Here is a 14,382-nt window from a genome sequence, read left to right on the forward strand (position 1 = left end):
GAGAAAAACAGAAGACTTGTTACGACAATAATATCCTCCAGTGGTATGACGTTTTGAAAGATTCACTAAAAAGGACTGCAATCCAATTTACCAAGGTCAAAAGCAGACTCTCGCGTACACATCAAAGAAAACTAAGGAAACAAATCAACCACGAAAGGGCGAAAGCGCAAAAATATCAAGACTACGACACTACAAGGCTACGGAATTTAGAATTTCAGCTAGACGAGACGACCCGCGCAGATATCAGAGGAGCCGCGCTTAGATCGAGAATCAAGTGGTTCGAAGAAGGAGAACGTTCGTCAAAATTTTTCCTCAATTTAGAAAAATCTCGACAAAGCAAAAAAGTAATGCGCCAGATTCTCACCGACGAGGGCGCGATCATTAACGATCAAGACGATATTATCCACGAACAGGCCAGATTTTACAAAACGCTGTACACCGCAGAACCGTCAGTGAGTATTCAGAGGGAGGTACTACTTAGTCAGCTTTCTAAAACGTTGTCCGAACCTGATTCTCAGTCATGTGAGGGGGACATTTCGGCTGCAGAACTCCAAAAATCACTTTTTGATATGGAGTCGAGTAAAAGCCCTGGTTTAGACGGACTCACTGTTGAGTTTTATAAGGAATTTTGGGATGTATTGGGGGAGGTTTTTCTCAAACTGACGAAAGAAATTTACAACACAAATGAAATGTGTAAATCTATGAAAACAGGCCTAATTACCTTGATACCCAAGAAAGGGGATTTGAGAAAACTTAAGAATTGGAGACCGATTAGTCTTTTGAACACAGACTACAAAATAATCACAAAGGCCCTGGCCAATAGAATCTCTAGGGTTATCAATTGCCTTGTCTCTAGTGATCAGACCTGTTGTGTTCCCGGCAGAGATATTGCCGACAATGTTCTGGCTATGAGAAATATTATTAATTATGTTAACGAAAACAAGCTGGAGGGCTATGTTCTTAAAATTGATCAATTAAAAGCCTTCGATCGAGTAAACCATGAATATCTTATTAATGTTTTACAAAGGATGGGTTTCGGTACTAATTTAATTAACTGGGTTAAAATCCTCTACAACGATATTCAAGGCTGTATTAAACACAATGGTTATATTTCAGATGCTTTTCATATTCAGAGAGGGGTTCGCCAGGGTTGTCCAATTTCTACTATTTTATATGTATTATCTGCTGAACCATTTCATGACGCTATTTACAAAAGTAAGAGTATAGTTGGTATTAAGTTTATGCATCATGAAGCTAAAATGTTTCAACATGCAGATGATACCACTTTCTTTCTCTCTGATACTTCTAGTGTTAAGTCCGTACAAAATGTTATTAACCTGTATGAAGGCGCCTCTGGCTCTAAGTGTAATGTAGAGAAAACCGAGTTACTAGTGCTCGGAAAAGGCAAAGTACGAAAAGACGAGTTCAATTTTCCGATTAGGAACGATTTTATAGAAGTGCTTGGTGTTTGTATCGGCAATGATAAGGATGCTCTTGAAAGAGAAAACTGGAAAGCCAAGACTGCCTCTTGTTGCAATGTTCTCAAGAGGTGGAAAGGGCGGAACCTCTCCTTTAAAGGCAGAGCTCTTGTTGTAAATTCTCTAGTTGTCTCAAGACTGACATATCTTGCTACTATTATTCCGGTCCCTAAATGGGTAGGAGACTCTTTGAAAGAAAGTGTTATCGAATTTATGTGGGGAGGTAAGAAACCTGGCATATCCTACAATGTTCTTCTTCAACCTGTAGACAAAGGTGGCCTTAACCTTTGTGACATTTTTATAAAGAGAGACGCTTTACGTATGAAGTACATCTGTAAACTACTTAGCAACAGTATCAATCCGATGTTAAAAGATTTAATGCTCTATTTTCTGAACCATTATGAATATATGAAACTAGGTTTACACGTATTTCGTATTTTACCTCATAGCAATTCTATGAGAAAACTTTTACCGTACTATTATGAGTTGTTGAGTGCCTGGAAAAAGTTAACGGATAAAAAGTTATGCCCTCCAGTGAACAGGGAAGAAATTCTTATGCAACCGCTGTTCCATAATCCATTTATTGTAAATGAAACTGACGAAACCCTCTTTAATAGAGATTTCATTGAAGGTGGTATAATTTTTGTAGGCGATCTTATGTATGAAATGATCCCAAGACGGCTTCCCGCAGAGGGTATCCATGAAGCCATTACTATGGCCAACCCACATTGTAAACTTGATGTTGATGACGTATTTGATTACGTCACATCTATTTTGAACGCTTTTCCAAAAGATTGGCTCGAACAAATCTATTCGGGCGATAAAATTGTCAGTCAAAATGACAATGAGTCACTTTCACTCACCCTCTCTTGTGGTGACACCACGCTAGATGCGTCCACCGTTAGTGTCAGGAATGCAACTGATCTCCTAAGGGAGGCCGTCTCAACAATTCCAAAAGGCGAAATCCACTGGAAACACGTTTTTAACGATGTCTCTTTTGAACATAGGTGGACCAATGTCTACAAAGGTCTAAAAGCTTTTCACGATAGTGACCTCGATTTCCGTCTTCTTCATAATATTTTATTCTGTAACGATAAGTTGTATCTTTTTAAGCTAGTTGACTCTCCTTTATGTACCTTATGTAAGAACCATAATGAAACTGTCTTGCATCTTTTTGTCGATTGCAAAACCGTAAATCTTCTCTGGGGAGATATTATCAAGAAGCTTCAGAAAATCTGTAAAATCAACAACAATGATAAATGGAGGCAAATAACTCTCTTAGGTATGGAACTTAACCATAGGAGGCATGAGACAATTTCGATTGATCTTATTCTAAACACTTTCAAAAAAGTTGTTTGGACCACTCGTGTTAGCCTCCTGAACGGGGAAAAACACATTAATATTCAAAACTTCTTTCATAATTCACTACGAAAGAAAATCGATTTCTTATTCCACTATTTTGTAAAGAAAAAAGAAATTTCTACATTTTGGGAGTTGTTTACTCAAGGTGACGTCATTCTCAAGCCTCTTGAAGATGGCTCCTACGAGTACAAGTTTGATAGTTAATTTTTTCATGCCTTCCTTATTCTAGGATTACTCCTTTATTGTTGTACATGATTGTATTGATAGTGTTGTATTATTGTTATAGTTTTATATATATTCTCTTTCTTTATTTCTTGTAACCATGTTAATATCTGTACATTCAATCGGAGAACCAGTGGGTTCTTCCGTCAAATAAAAAAAAAAAAAATAAATAAAAAAAAAAAAAAAAACCGCTTCTCGTCCGATCACCGAAGTCAAGCAACGTAGAGCGCAGTCAGTACTTGGATGGGTGACCGCCTGGGAATACTGGGTGCCGTAGGCCTTCCTTTTCCTAATTAGAACACTGTCTTGCCACAAGGAAAGCGATTTGAAAATCCAATATATTAATAAATAACTCGATTGTTTTTATATATTAGAATTTAATACATATATATGTGAAATATAGATTAACTTAATATATATTAAATACATTCATGTATAATATATACATTAAATCAACTCATCATAACCTACCAAACAACTAGCCTGCATTTCACCTCTTGTAATGTCTACGGCCACATCACGTTCAATATACCGGTTCTCGTCCGATCAGGTAAGTCAAGCAACGTAGAGCGCAGTCAGTACTAAGGTGGGTGACCGCCTGGGAATACTGGGTGCCGTAGGCTTTTATTTTCACAATTGATAACACTATGTTGCCACGACGATGAGAAATTGAAATGGCCTCCATTGACCTCTTGTTATGTCTACGGCCATATCACGTTGACTATACCGGTTCTCGTCCGATCACCGAAGTCAAGCAACGTAGAGCGCAGTCAGTACTTGGATGGGTGACCGCCTGGGAATACTGGGTGCCGTAGGCCTTCCTTTTCCTAATTAGAACACTGTCTTGCCACAAGGAAAGCGATTTGAAAATCGAATATATTAATAAATAACTCGATTGTTTTTATATATTAGAATTTAATACATATATATGTGAAATATAGATTAACTTAATATATATTAAATACATTCATGTATAATATATACATTAAATCAACTCATCATAACCTACCAAACAACTAGCCTGCATTTCACCTCTTGTAATGTCTACGGCCACATCACGTTCAATATACCGGTTCTCGTCCGATCAGGTAAGTCAAGCAACGTAGAGCGCAGTCAGTACTAAGGTGGGTGACCGCCTGGGAATACTGGGTGCCGTAGGCTTTTATTTTCACAATTGATAACACTATGTTGCCACGACGATGAGAAATTGAAATGGCCTCCATTGACCTCTTGTTATGTCTACGGCCATATCACGTTGACTATACCGGTTCTCGTCCGATCACCGAAGTCAAGCAACGTAGAGCGCAGTCAGTACTTGGATGGGTGACCGCCTGGGAATACCGGGTGCAGTAGGCTTTTATTTTCCTCATTGATAACACTATGTTGCCACGACGATGAGAAATTGAAATGGCCTACATTGACCTCTTGTTATGTCTACGGCCATATCACGTTGACTATACCGGTTCTCGTCCGATCACCGAAGTCAAGCAACGTACAGCGCAGTCAGTACTTGGATGGGTGACCGCCTGGAAATACTGGGTGCCGTAGGCCTTTCTTTTTCTAATTAGAACACTGTCTTGCCACAAGGAAAGCGATTTGAAAATCCAATATATTAATAAATAACTCGATTGTTTTTATATATTAGAATTTAATACATATATATGTGAAATATAGATTAACTTAATATATATTAAATACATTCATGTATAATATATACATTAAATCCACTCATCATAACCTACCAAACAACTAGCCTGCATTTCACCTCTTGTAATGTCTACGGCCACATCACGTTCAATATACCGGTTCTCGTCCGATCAGGTAAGTCAAGCAACGTAGAGCGCAGTCAGTACTAAGGTGGGTGACCGCCTGGGAATACTGGGTGCCGTAGGCTTTTATTTTCACAATTGATAACACTATGTTGCCACGACGATGAAAAATTGAAATGGCCTACATTGACCTCTTGTTATGTCTACGGCCATATCACGTTGACTACACCGGTTCTCGTCCGATCACCGAAGTCAAGCAACGTAGAGCGCAGTCAGTACTTGGATGGGTGACCGCCTGGGAATACTGGGTGCCGTAGGCTTTTATTTTCCTCATTGATAACACTATGTTGCCACGACGATGAAAAATTGAAATGGCCTACATTGACCTCTTGTTATGTCTACGGCCATATCACGTTGACTACACCGGTTCTCGTCCGATCACCGAAGTCAAGCAACGTAGAGCGCAGTCAGTACTTGGATGGGTGACCGCCTGGGAATACTGGGTGCCGTAGGCTTTTATTTTCCTCATTGATAACACTATGTTGCCACGACGATGAAAAATTGAAATGGCCTACATTGACCTCTTGTTATGTCTACGGCCATATCACGTTGACTATACCGGTTCTCGTCCGATCACCGAAGTCAAGCAACGTAGAGCGCAGTCAGTACTTGGATGGGTGACCGCCTGGGAATACTGGGTGCCGTAGGCTTTTATTTTCGTAATTGATAACACTATGTTGCCACGACGATGAAAAATTGAAATGGCCTACATTGACCTCTTGTTATGTCTACGGCCATATCACGTTGACTATACCGGTTCTCGTCCGATCACCGAAGTCAAGCAACGTAGAGCGCAGTCAGTACTTGGATGGGTGACCGCCTGGGAATACTGGGTGTCGTAGGCTGTTATTTTCATAATTGATAACACTATGTTGCCACAACGATGAGAAATTGAAATGGCCTACATTGACCTCTTGTTATGTCTACGGCCATATCACGTTGACTATACCGGTTCTCGTCCGATCACCGAAGTCAAGCAACGTAGAGCGCAGTCAGTACTTGGATGGGTGACCGCCTGGGAATACTGGGTGCCGTAGGCCTTTCTTTTTCTAATTAGAACACTGTCTTGCCACAAGGAAAGCGATTTGAAAATCGAATATATTAATAAATAACTCGATTGTTTTTATATATTAGAATTTAATACATATATATGTGAAATATAGATTATATATTAAATACATTCATGTATAATATATACATTAAATCCACTCATCATAACCTACCAAACAACTAGCCTGCATTTCACCTCTTGTAATGTCTACGGCCACATCACGTTCAATATACCGGTTCTCGTCCGATCAGGTAAGTCAAGCAACGTAGAGCGCAGTCAGTACTAAGGTGGGTGACCGCCTGGGAATACTGGGTGCCGTAGGCTTTTATTTTCCTAATTGATAACACTATGTTGCCACGACGATGAGAAAGTGAAATGGCCTACATTGACCTCTTATGTAAACGGCCATATCACGTTGACTATACCGGTTCTCGTCCGATCACCGAAGTCAAGCAACGTAGAGCGCAGTCAGTACTTGGATGGGTGACCGCCTGGGAATACTGGGTGCAGTAGGCTTTTATTTTCCTAATTGATAACACTATGTTGCCACGACGATGGGAAATTGAAATGGCCTACATTGTCTTGCCACAAGGAAAGCGATTTTAAAATCGAATATATTAATAAATAACTACTATATGTAAAATATAGGTTAACATAATATATATTAAATACATTCATGTATAATATATATATTAAATCCACTCATCATAACCTACCAAACAACTAGCCTACATTTCACCTCTTAGAATGTCTACGGCCACATCACGATGACTATACCGGTTCTCGTCCGATCACCGAAGTCAAGCAACGTAGAGCGCAGTCAGTACTTGGATGGGTGACCGCCTGGGAACACTGGGTGCCGTAGGCTTTTATTTTCCTAATTGATAACACTATGTTGCCACGACGATGAGAAAGTGAAATGGCCTACATTGACCTCTTATGTAAACGGCCATATCACGTTGACTATACCGGTTCTCGTCCGATCACCGAAGTCAAGCAACGTAGAGCGCAGTCAGTACTTGGATGGGTGACCGCCTGGGAATACTGGGTGTCGTAGGCTGTTATTTTCATAATTGATAACACTATGTTGCCACGACGATGAGAAATTGAAATGGCCTACATTGACCTCTTGTTATGTCTACGGCCATATCACGTTGACTATACCGGTTCTCGTCCGATCACCGAAGTCAAGCAACGTAGAGCGCAGTCAGTACTTGGATGGGTGACCTCCTGGGAATACTGGGTGCCGTAGGCCTTTCTTTTTCTAATTAGAACACTGTCTTGCCACAAGGAAAGCGATTTGAAAATCGAATATATTAATAAATAACTCGATTGTTTTTATATATTAGAATTTAATACATATATATGTGAAATATAGATTATATATTAAATACATTCATGTATAATATATACATTAAATCCACTCATCATAACCTACCAAACAACTAGCCTGCATTTCACCTCTTGTAATGTCTACGGCCACATCACGTTCAATATACCGGTTCTCGTCCGATCAGGTAAGTCAAGCAACGTAGAGCGCAGTCAGTACTAAGGTGGGTGACCGCCTGGGAATACTGGGTGCCGTAGGCTTTTATTTTCCTAATTGATAACACTATGTTGCCACGACGATGAGAAAGTGAAATGGCCTACATTGACCTCTTATGTAAACGGCCATATCACGTTGACTATACCGGTTCTCGTCCGATCACCGAAGTCAAGCAACGTAGAGCGCAGTCAGTACTTGGATGGGTGACCGCCTGGGAATACTGGGTGCAGTAGGCTTTTATTTTCCTAATTGATAACACTATGTTGCCACGACGATGGGAAATTGAAATGGCCTACATTGACCTCTTCTTATGTCTACGGCCACATCACGTTGACTATACCGGTTCTCGTCCGATCACCGAAGTCAAGCAACGTAGAGCGCAGTCAGTACTTGGATGGGTGACCGCCTGGGAATACTGGGTGCCGTAGGCCTTCCTTTTCCTAATTAGAACACTGTCTTGCCACAAGGAAAGCGATTTGAAAATCGAATATATTAATAAATAACTCGATTGTTTTTATATATTAGAATTTAATACATATATATGTGAAATATAGATTAACTTAATATATATTAAATACATTCATGTATAATATATACATTAAATCAACTCATCATAACCTACCAAACAACTAGCCTGCATTTCACCTCTTGTAATGTCTACGGCCACATCACGTTCAATATACCGGTTCTCGTCCGATCAGGTAAGTCAAGCAACGTAGAGCGCAGTCAGTACTAAGGTGGGTGACCGCCTGGGAATACTGGGTGCCGTAGGCTTTTATTTTCACAATTGATAACACTATGTTGCCACGACGATGAGAAAATGAAATGGCCTACATTGACCTCTTATGTAAACGGCCATATCACGTTGACTATACCGGTTCTCGTCCGATCACCGAAGTCAAGCAACGTAGAGCGCAGTCAGTACTTGGATGGGTGACCGCCTGGGAATACTGGGTGCCGTAGGCTTTTATTTTCCTCATTGATAACACTATGTTGCCACGACGATGAGAAATTGAAATGGCCTACATTGACCTCTTGTTATGTCTACGGCCATATCACGTTGACTATACCGGTTCTCGTCCGATCACCGAAGTCAAGCAACGAAGAGCGCAGTCAGTACTTGGATGGGTGTCCGCCTGGGAATACTGGATGCCGTAGGCTTTTATTTTCCTAATTGATAACACTATGTTGCCACGACGATGAAAAATTGAAATGGCCTACATTGACCTCTTGTTATGTCTACGGCCATATCACGTTGACTATACCGGTTCTCGTCCGATCACCGAAGTCAAGCATCGAAGAGCGCAGTCAGTACTTGGATGGGTGACCGCCTGGGAATACTGGGTGCCGTAGGCTTTTATTTTCCTAATTGATAACACTATGTTGCCACGACGATGAAAAATTGAAATGGCCTACATTGACCTCTTGTTATGTCTACGGCCATATCACGTTGACTATTCCGGTTCTCGTCCGATCACCGAAGTCAAGCAACGTAGAGCGCAGTCAGTACTTGGATGGGTGACCGCCTGGGAATACTGGGTGCCGTAGGCTTTTATTTTCCTAATTGATAACACTATGTTGCCACGACGATGAGAAATTGAAATGGCCTACATTGTCTTGCCACAAGGAAAGCGATTTGAAAATCGAATATATTAATGAATAACTACTATATGTAAAATATAGGTTAACATAATATATATTAAATCCATTCATGTATAATATATATATTAAATCCACTCATCATAACCTACCAAACAACTAGCCTACATTTCACCTCTTAGAATGTCTACGGCCACATCACGATGACTATACCGGTTCTCGTCCGATCACCGAAGTCAAGCAACGTAGAGCGCAGTCAGTACTTGGATGGGTGACCGCCTGGGAATACTGGGTGCCGTAGGCTTTTATTTTCCCAATTGATAACACTATGTTGCCACGACGATGAAAAATTGAAATGGCCTACATTGACCTCTTCTTATGTCTACGGCCATATCACGTTGACTATACCGGTTCTCGTCCGATCACCGAAGTCAAGCAACGTAGAGCGCAGTCAGTACTTGGATGGGTGACCGCCTGGGAATACTGGGTGCCGTAGGCCTTCCTTTTCCTAATTAGAACACTGTCTTGCCACAACGAAAGCGATTTGAAAATCGAATATATTAATAAATATCTTGTTTGTTTTTATATATTATAATTTTCTAAATATAAATGTAAAATATAGATTAACATAATATATATTAAATCCATGCATGTATAATATATATATTAAGTGCACTCATCATAACCTACCAAACAAGTAGCCTACATTTCACCTCTTAGAATGTCTACGGCCACATCACGATGACTATACCGGTTCTCGTCCGATCACCGAAGTCAAGCAACGTAGAGCGCAGTCAGTACTTGGATGGGTGACCGCCTGGGAACACTGGGTGCCGTAGGCTTTTATTTTCCTAATTGATAACACTATGTTGCCACGACGATGAGAAAGTGAAATGGCCTACATTGACCTCTTATGTAAACGGCCATATCACGTTGACTATACCGGTTCTCGTCCGATCACCGAAGTCAAGCAACGTAGAGCGCAGTCAGTACTTGGATGGATGACCGCCTGGGAATACTGGGTGTCGTAGGCTTTTATTTTCCTAATTGATAACACTATGTTGCCACGACGATGAGAAATTGAAATGGCCTACATTGACCTCTTCTTATGTCTACGGCCACATCACGTTGACTATACCGGTTCTCGTCCGATCACCGAAGTCAAGCAACGTAGAGCGCAGTCAGTACTTGGATGGATGACCGCCTGGGAATACTGGGTGTCGTAGGCTTTTATTTTCCTAATTGATAACACTATGTTGCCACGACGATGAGAAATTGAAATGGCCTACATTGACCTCTTGTTATGTCTACGGCCATATCACGTTGACTATACCGGTTCTCGTCCGATCACCGAAGTCAAGCAACGTAGAGCGCAGTCAGTACTTGGATGGGTGACCGCCTGGGAATACTGGGTGCCGTAGGCCTTCCTTTTCCTAATTAGAACACTGTCTTGCCACAAGGAAAGCGATTTGAAAATCGAATATATTAATAAATAACTCGATTGTTTTTATATATTAGAATTTAATACATATATATGTGAAATATAGATTAACTTAATATATATTAAACACATTCATGTATAATATATACATTAAATCAACTCATCATAACCTACCAAACAACTAGCCTGCATTTCACCTCTTGTAATGTCTACGGCCACATCACGTTCAATATACCGGTTCTCGTCCGATCAGGTAAGTCAAGCAACGTAGAGCGCAGTCAGTACTAAGGTGGGTGACCGCCTGGGAATACTGGGTGCCGTAGGCTTTTATTTTCACAATTGATAACACTATGTTGCCACGACGATGAGAAATTGAAATGGCCTCCATTGACCTCTTCTTATGTCTACGGCCATATCACGTTGACTATACCGGTTCTCGTCCGATCACCGAAGTCAAGCAACGTAGAGCGCAGTCAGTACTTGGATGGGTGACCGCCTGGGAATACTGGGTGCAGTAGGCTTTTATTTTCACAATTGATAACACTATGTTGCCACGACGATGAGAAATTGAAATGGCCTACATTGACCTCTTGTTATGTCTACGGCCATATCACGTTGACTATACCGGTTCTCGTCCGATCACCGAAGTCAAGCAACGTACAGCGCAGTCAGTACTTGGATGGGTGACCGCCTGGAAATACTGGGTGCCGTAGGCCTTTCTTTTTCTAATTAGAACACTGTCTTGCCACAAGGAAAGCGATTTGAAAATCCAATATATTAATAAATAACTCGATTGTTTTTATATATTAGAATTTAATACATATATATGTGAAATATAGATTAACTTAATATATATTAAATACATTCATGTATAATATATACATTAAATCCACTCATCATAACCTACCAAACAACTAGCCTGCATTTCACCTCTTGTAATGTCTACGGCCACATCACGTTCAATATACCGGTTCTCGTCCGATCAGGTAAGTCAAGCAACGTAGAGCGCAGTCAGTACTAAGGTGGGTGACCGCCTGGGAATACTGGGTGCCGTAGGCTTTTATTTTCACAATTGATAACACTATGTTGCCACGACGATGAAAAATTGAAATGGCCTACATTGACCTCTTGTTATGTCTACGGCCATATCACGTTGACTATACCGGTTCTCGTCCGATCACCGAAGTCAAGCAACGTAGAGCGCAGTCAGTACTTGGATGGGTGACCGCCTGGGAATACTGGGTGCCGTAGGCTTTTATTTTCGTAATTGATAACACTATGTTGCCACGACGATGAAAAATTGAAATGGCCTACATTGACCTCTTGTTATGTCTACGGCCATATCACGTTGACTATACCGGTTCTCGTCCGATCACCGAAGTCAAGCAACGTAGAGCGCAGTCAGTACTTGGATGGGTGACCGCCTGGGAATACTGGGTGCCGTAGGCTTTTATTTTCGTAATTGATAACACTATGTTGCCACGACGATGAAAAATTGAAATGGCCTACATTGACCTCTTGTTATGTCTACGGCCATATCACGTTGACTATACCGGTTCTCGTCCGATCACCGAAGTCAAGCAACGTAGAGCGCAGTCAGTACTTGGATGGGTGACCGCCTGGGAATACTGGGTGCCGTAGGCTTTTATTTTCCTAATTGATAACACTATGTTGTCACGACGATGAGAAATTGAAATGGCCTACATTGTCTTGCCACAAGGAAAGCGATTTGAAAATCGAATATATTAATGAATAACTACTATATGTAAAATATAGGTTAACATAATATATATTAAATCCATTCATGTATAATATATATATTAAATCCACTCATCATAACCTACCAAACAACTAGCCTACATTTCACCTCTTAGAATGTCTACGGCCACATCACGATGACTATACCGGTTCTCGTCCGATCACCGAAGTCAAGCAACGTAGAGCGCAGTCAGTACTTGGATGGGTGACCGCCTGAGAATACTGGGTGCCGTAGGCTTTTATTTTCCCAATTGATAACACTATGTTGCCACGACGATGAAAAATTGAAATGGCCTACATTGACCTCTTCTTATGTCTACGGCCATATCACGTTGACTATACCGGTTCTCGTCCGATCACCGAAGTCAAGCAACGTAGAGCGCAGTCAGTACTTGGATGGGTGACCGCCTGGGAATACTGGGTGCCGTAGGCCTTCCTTTTCCTAATTAGAACACTGTCTTGCCACAACGAAAGCGATTTGAAAATCGAATATATTAATAAATATCTTGTTTGTTTTTATATATTATAATTTTCTAAATATAAATGTAAAATATAGATTAACATAATATATATTAAATCCATGCATGTATAATATATATATTAAGTGCACTCATCATAACCTACCAAACAAGTAGCCTACATTTCACCTCTTAGAATGTCTACGGCCACATCACGATGACTATACCGGTTCTCGTCCGATCACCGAAGTCAAGCAACGTAGAGCGCAGTCAGTACTTGGATGGGTGACCGCCTGGGAACACTGGGTGCCGTAGGCTTTTATTTTCCTAATTGATAACACTATGTTGCCACGACGATGAGAAAGTGAAATGGCCTACATTGACCTCTTATGTAAACGGCCATATCACGTTGACTATACCGGTTCTCGTCCGATCACCGAAGTCAAGCAACGTAGAGCGCAGTCAGTACTTGGATGGGTGACCGCCTGGGAATACTGGGTGCCGTAGGCTTTTATTTTCCTAATTGATAACACTATGTTGCCACGACGATGAGAAAGTGAAATGGCCTACATTGACCTCTTATGTAAACGGCCATATCACGTTGACTATACCGGTTCTCGTCCGATCACCGAAGTCAAGCAACGTAGAGCGCAGTCAGTACTTGGATGGGTGACCGCCTGGGAATACTGGGTGCCGTAGGCTTTTATTTTCCTCATTGATAACACTATGTTGCCACGACGATGAAAAATTGAAATGGCCTACATTGACCTCTTGTTATGTCTACGGCCACATCGCGTTGACTATACCGGTTCTCGTCCGATCACCGAAGGTAAGCAACGTAGAGCGCAGTCAGTACTTGGATGGATGACCGCCTGGGAATACTGGGTGTCGTAGGCTTTTATTTTCCTAATTGATAACACTATGTTGCCACGACGATGAGAAATTGAAATGGCCTACATTGACCTCTTCTTATGTCTACGGCCACATCACGTTGACTATACCGGTTCTCGTCCGATCACCGAAGTCAAGCAACGTAGAGCGCAGTCAGTACTTGGATGGATGACCGCCTGGGAATACTGGGTGTCGTAGGCTTTTATTTTCCTAATTGATAACACTATGTTGCCACGACGATGAGAAATTGAAATGGCCTACATTGACCTCTTGTTATGTCTACGGCCATATCACGTTGACTATACCGGTTCTCGTCCGATCACCGAAGTCAAGCAACGTAGAGCGCAGTCAGTACTTGGATGGGTGACCGCCTGGGAATACTGGGTGCCGTAGGCCTTCCTTTTCCTAATTAGAACACTGTCTTGCCACAAGGAAAGCGATTTGAAAATCGAATATATTAATAAATAACTCGATTGTTTTTATATATTAGAATTTAATACATATATATGTGAAATATAGATTAACTTAATATATATTAAACACATTCATGTATAATATATACATTAAATCAACTCATCATAACCTACCAAACAACTAGCCTGCATTTCACCTCTTGTAATGTCTACGGCCACATCACGTTCAATATACCGGTTCTCGTCCGATCAGGTAAGTCAAGCAACGTAGAGCGCAGTCAGTACTAAGGTGGGTGACCGCCTGGGAATACTGGGTGCCGTAGGCTTTTATTTT

The 14,382-nt window shown here is 41.1% G+C and overlaps 18 non-coding genes and 28 pseudogenes across 18 annotated transcripts; all 46 read left to right on the forward strand.

The window, feature by feature from the left end:
* The first annotated feature begins 3,566 nt into the window (after positions 1-3,566).
* On the forward strand, positions 3,567-3,685 carry LOC139957583 (5S ribosomal RNA; annotated as a pseudogene).
* Positions 3,686-3,761: 76 nt separating this feature from the next.
* Positions 3,762-3,880, forward strand: LOC139955636 (5S ribosomal RNA). Its single transcript, XR_011788870.1, has one exon. It is a non-coding gene; the product is annotated as a 5S ribosomal RNA (ribosomal RNA).
* A 224-nt stretch (positions 3,881-4,104) lies between these two features.
* Positions 4,105-4,223, forward strand: LOC139957584 (5S ribosomal RNA; annotated as a pseudogene).
* Positions 4,224-4,299: 76 nt separating this feature from the next.
* Positions 4,300-4,418, forward strand: LOC139956819 (5S ribosomal RNA; annotated as a pseudogene).
* Positions 4,419-4,494: 76 nt separating this feature from the next.
* On the forward strand, positions 4,495-4,613 carry LOC139956970 (5S ribosomal RNA; annotated as a pseudogene).
* Positions 4,614-4,837: 224 nt separating this feature from the next.
* On the forward strand, positions 4,838-4,956 carry LOC139957585 (5S ribosomal RNA; annotated as a pseudogene).
* Positions 4,957-5,032: 76 nt separating this feature from the next.
* Positions 5,033-5,151, forward strand: LOC139956104 (5S ribosomal RNA). The gene has a single exon (XR_011789328.1). It is a non-coding gene; the product is annotated as a 5S ribosomal RNA (ribosomal RNA).
* Positions 5,152-5,227: 76 nt separating this feature from the next.
* Positions 5,228-5,346, forward strand: LOC139956223 (5S ribosomal RNA). The gene has a single exon (XR_011789348.1). It is a non-coding gene; the product is annotated as a 5S ribosomal RNA (ribosomal RNA).
* A 76-nt stretch (positions 5,347-5,422) lies between these two features.
* LOC139957598 (5S ribosomal RNA) lies at positions 5,423-5,541 on the forward strand. Its single transcript, XR_011789503.1, has one exon. It is a non-coding gene; the product is annotated as a 5S ribosomal RNA (ribosomal RNA).
* A 76-nt stretch (positions 5,542-5,617) lies between these two features.
* On the forward strand, positions 5,618-5,736 carry LOC139955215 (5S ribosomal RNA). The gene has a single exon (XR_011788462.1). It is a non-coding gene; the product is annotated as a 5S ribosomal RNA (ribosomal RNA).
* Positions 5,737-5,812: 76 nt separating this feature from the next.
* LOC139955650 (5S ribosomal RNA) lies at positions 5,813-5,931 on the forward strand. Its single transcript, XR_011788883.1, has one exon. It is a non-coding gene; the product is annotated as a 5S ribosomal RNA (ribosomal RNA).
* Positions 5,932-6,147: 216 nt separating this feature from the next.
* LOC139957586 (5S ribosomal RNA) lies at positions 6,148-6,266 on the forward strand (annotated as a pseudogene).
* Positions 6,267-6,339: 73 nt separating this feature from the next.
* LOC139957105 (5S ribosomal RNA) lies at positions 6,340-6,458 on the forward strand (annotated as a pseudogene).
* Positions 6,459-6,691: 233 nt separating this feature from the next.
* Positions 6,692-6,810, forward strand: LOC139956661 (5S ribosomal RNA; annotated as a pseudogene).
* A 73-nt stretch (positions 6,811-6,883) lies between these two features.
* LOC139956823 (5S ribosomal RNA) lies at positions 6,884-7,002 on the forward strand (annotated as a pseudogene).
* Positions 7,003-7,078: 76 nt separating this feature from the next.
* On the forward strand, positions 7,079-7,197 carry LOC139956577 (5S ribosomal RNA). Its single transcript, XR_011789390.1, has one exon. It is a non-coding gene; the product is annotated as a 5S ribosomal RNA (ribosomal RNA).
* A 216-nt stretch (positions 7,198-7,413) lies between these two features.
* On the forward strand, positions 7,414-7,532 carry LOC139957588 (5S ribosomal RNA; annotated as a pseudogene).
* A 73-nt stretch (positions 7,533-7,605) lies between these two features.
* On the forward strand, positions 7,606-7,724 carry LOC139957106 (5S ribosomal RNA; annotated as a pseudogene).
* A 76-nt stretch (positions 7,725-7,800) lies between these two features.
* LOC139955167 (5S ribosomal RNA) lies at positions 7,801-7,919 on the forward strand. The gene has a single exon (XR_011788417.1). It is a non-coding gene; the product is annotated as a 5S ribosomal RNA (ribosomal RNA).
* Positions 7,920-8,143: 224 nt separating this feature from the next.
* LOC139957589 (5S ribosomal RNA) lies at positions 8,144-8,262 on the forward strand (annotated as a pseudogene).
* Positions 8,263-8,335: 73 nt separating this feature from the next.
* Positions 8,336-8,454, forward strand: LOC139956206 (5S ribosomal RNA; annotated as a pseudogene).
* Positions 8,455-8,530: 76 nt separating this feature from the next.
* Positions 8,531-8,649, forward strand: LOC139956919 (5S ribosomal RNA; annotated as a pseudogene).
* A 76-nt stretch (positions 8,650-8,725) lies between these two features.
* On the forward strand, positions 8,726-8,844 carry LOC139955862 (5S ribosomal RNA). The gene has a single exon (XR_011789088.1). It is a non-coding gene; the product is annotated as a 5S ribosomal RNA (ribosomal RNA).
* Positions 8,845-8,920: 76 nt separating this feature from the next.
* On the forward strand, positions 8,921-9,039 carry LOC139955138 (5S ribosomal RNA). The gene has a single exon (XR_011788391.1). It is a non-coding gene; the product is annotated as a 5S ribosomal RNA (ribosomal RNA).
* A 233-nt stretch (positions 9,040-9,272) lies between these two features.
* Positions 9,273-9,391, forward strand: LOC139956428 (5S ribosomal RNA; annotated as a pseudogene).
* Positions 9,392-9,467: 76 nt separating this feature from the next.
* LOC139955661 (5S ribosomal RNA) lies at positions 9,468-9,586 on the forward strand. The gene has a single exon (XR_011788894.1). It is a non-coding gene; the product is annotated as a 5S ribosomal RNA (ribosomal RNA).
* Positions 9,587-9,810: 224 nt separating this feature from the next.
* LOC139956663 (5S ribosomal RNA) lies at positions 9,811-9,929 on the forward strand (annotated as a pseudogene).
* A 73-nt stretch (positions 9,930-10,002) lies between these two features.
* LOC139957115 (5S ribosomal RNA) lies at positions 10,003-10,121 on the forward strand (annotated as a pseudogene).
* Positions 10,122-10,197: 76 nt separating this feature from the next.
* On the forward strand, positions 10,198-10,316 carry LOC139956794 (5S ribosomal RNA; annotated as a pseudogene).
* Positions 10,317-10,392: 76 nt separating this feature from the next.
* Positions 10,393-10,511, forward strand: LOC139955673 (5S ribosomal RNA). Its single transcript, XR_011788905.1, has one exon. It is a non-coding gene; the product is annotated as a 5S ribosomal RNA (ribosomal RNA).
* Positions 10,512-10,735: 224 nt separating this feature from the next.
* On the forward strand, positions 10,736-10,854 carry LOC139957590 (5S ribosomal RNA; annotated as a pseudogene).
* Positions 10,855-10,930: 76 nt separating this feature from the next.
* Positions 10,931-11,049, forward strand: LOC139955969 (5S ribosomal RNA). The gene has a single exon (XR_011789194.1). It is a non-coding gene; the product is annotated as a 5S ribosomal RNA (ribosomal RNA).
* Positions 11,050-11,125: 76 nt separating this feature from the next.
* On the forward strand, positions 11,126-11,244 carry LOC139956971 (5S ribosomal RNA; annotated as a pseudogene).
* Positions 11,245-11,468: 224 nt separating this feature from the next.
* LOC139957591 (5S ribosomal RNA) lies at positions 11,469-11,587 on the forward strand (annotated as a pseudogene).
* A 76-nt stretch (positions 11,588-11,663) lies between these two features.
* LOC139957610 (5S ribosomal RNA) lies at positions 11,664-11,782 on the forward strand. The gene has a single exon (XR_011789505.1). It is a non-coding gene; the product is annotated as a 5S ribosomal RNA (ribosomal RNA).
* A 76-nt stretch (positions 11,783-11,858) lies between these two features.
* On the forward strand, positions 11,859-11,977 carry LOC139957623 (5S ribosomal RNA). Its single transcript, XR_011789507.1, has one exon. It is a non-coding gene; the product is annotated as a 5S ribosomal RNA (ribosomal RNA).
* A 76-nt stretch (positions 11,978-12,053) lies between these two features.
* On the forward strand, positions 12,054-12,172 carry LOC139957634 (5S ribosomal RNA). Its single transcript, XR_011789508.1, has one exon. It is a non-coding gene; the product is annotated as a 5S ribosomal RNA (ribosomal RNA).
* A 233-nt stretch (positions 12,173-12,405) lies between these two features.
* Positions 12,406-12,524, forward strand: LOC139956700 (5S ribosomal RNA; annotated as a pseudogene).
* Positions 12,525-12,600: 76 nt separating this feature from the next.
* Positions 12,601-12,719, forward strand: LOC139955684 (5S ribosomal RNA). The gene has a single exon (XR_011788916.1). It is a non-coding gene; the product is annotated as a 5S ribosomal RNA (ribosomal RNA).
* A 224-nt stretch (positions 12,720-12,943) lies between these two features.
* Positions 12,944-13,062, forward strand: LOC139956664 (5S ribosomal RNA; annotated as a pseudogene).
* A 73-nt stretch (positions 13,063-13,135) lies between these two features.
* On the forward strand, positions 13,136-13,254 carry LOC139956207 (5S ribosomal RNA; annotated as a pseudogene).
* A 73-nt stretch (positions 13,255-13,327) lies between these two features.
* Positions 13,328-13,446, forward strand: LOC139956208 (5S ribosomal RNA; annotated as a pseudogene).
* A 76-nt stretch (positions 13,447-13,522) lies between these two features.
* LOC139956952 (5S ribosomal RNA) lies at positions 13,523-13,641 on the forward strand (annotated as a pseudogene).
* Positions 13,642-13,717: 76 nt separating this feature from the next.
* On the forward strand, positions 13,718-13,836 carry LOC139956795 (5S ribosomal RNA; annotated as a pseudogene).
* A 76-nt stretch (positions 13,837-13,912) lies between these two features.
* On the forward strand, positions 13,913-14,031 carry LOC139955695 (5S ribosomal RNA). The gene has a single exon (XR_011788927.1). It is a non-coding gene; the product is annotated as a 5S ribosomal RNA (ribosomal RNA).
* Positions 14,032-14,255: 224 nt separating this feature from the next.
* Positions 14,256-14,374, forward strand: LOC139957592 (5S ribosomal RNA; annotated as a pseudogene).
* The last annotated feature ends 8 nt before the right edge of the window (positions 14,375-14,382 follow it).

Source organism: Apostichopus japonicus, chromosome 17 (assembly GCF_037975245.1).
Source record: "Apostichopus japonicus isolate 1M-3 chromosome 17, ASM3797524v1, whole genome shotgun sequence".
NCBI lineage: Eukaryota > Metazoa > Echinodermata > Holothuroidea > Aspidochirotida > Stichopodidae > Apostichopus > Apostichopus japonicus.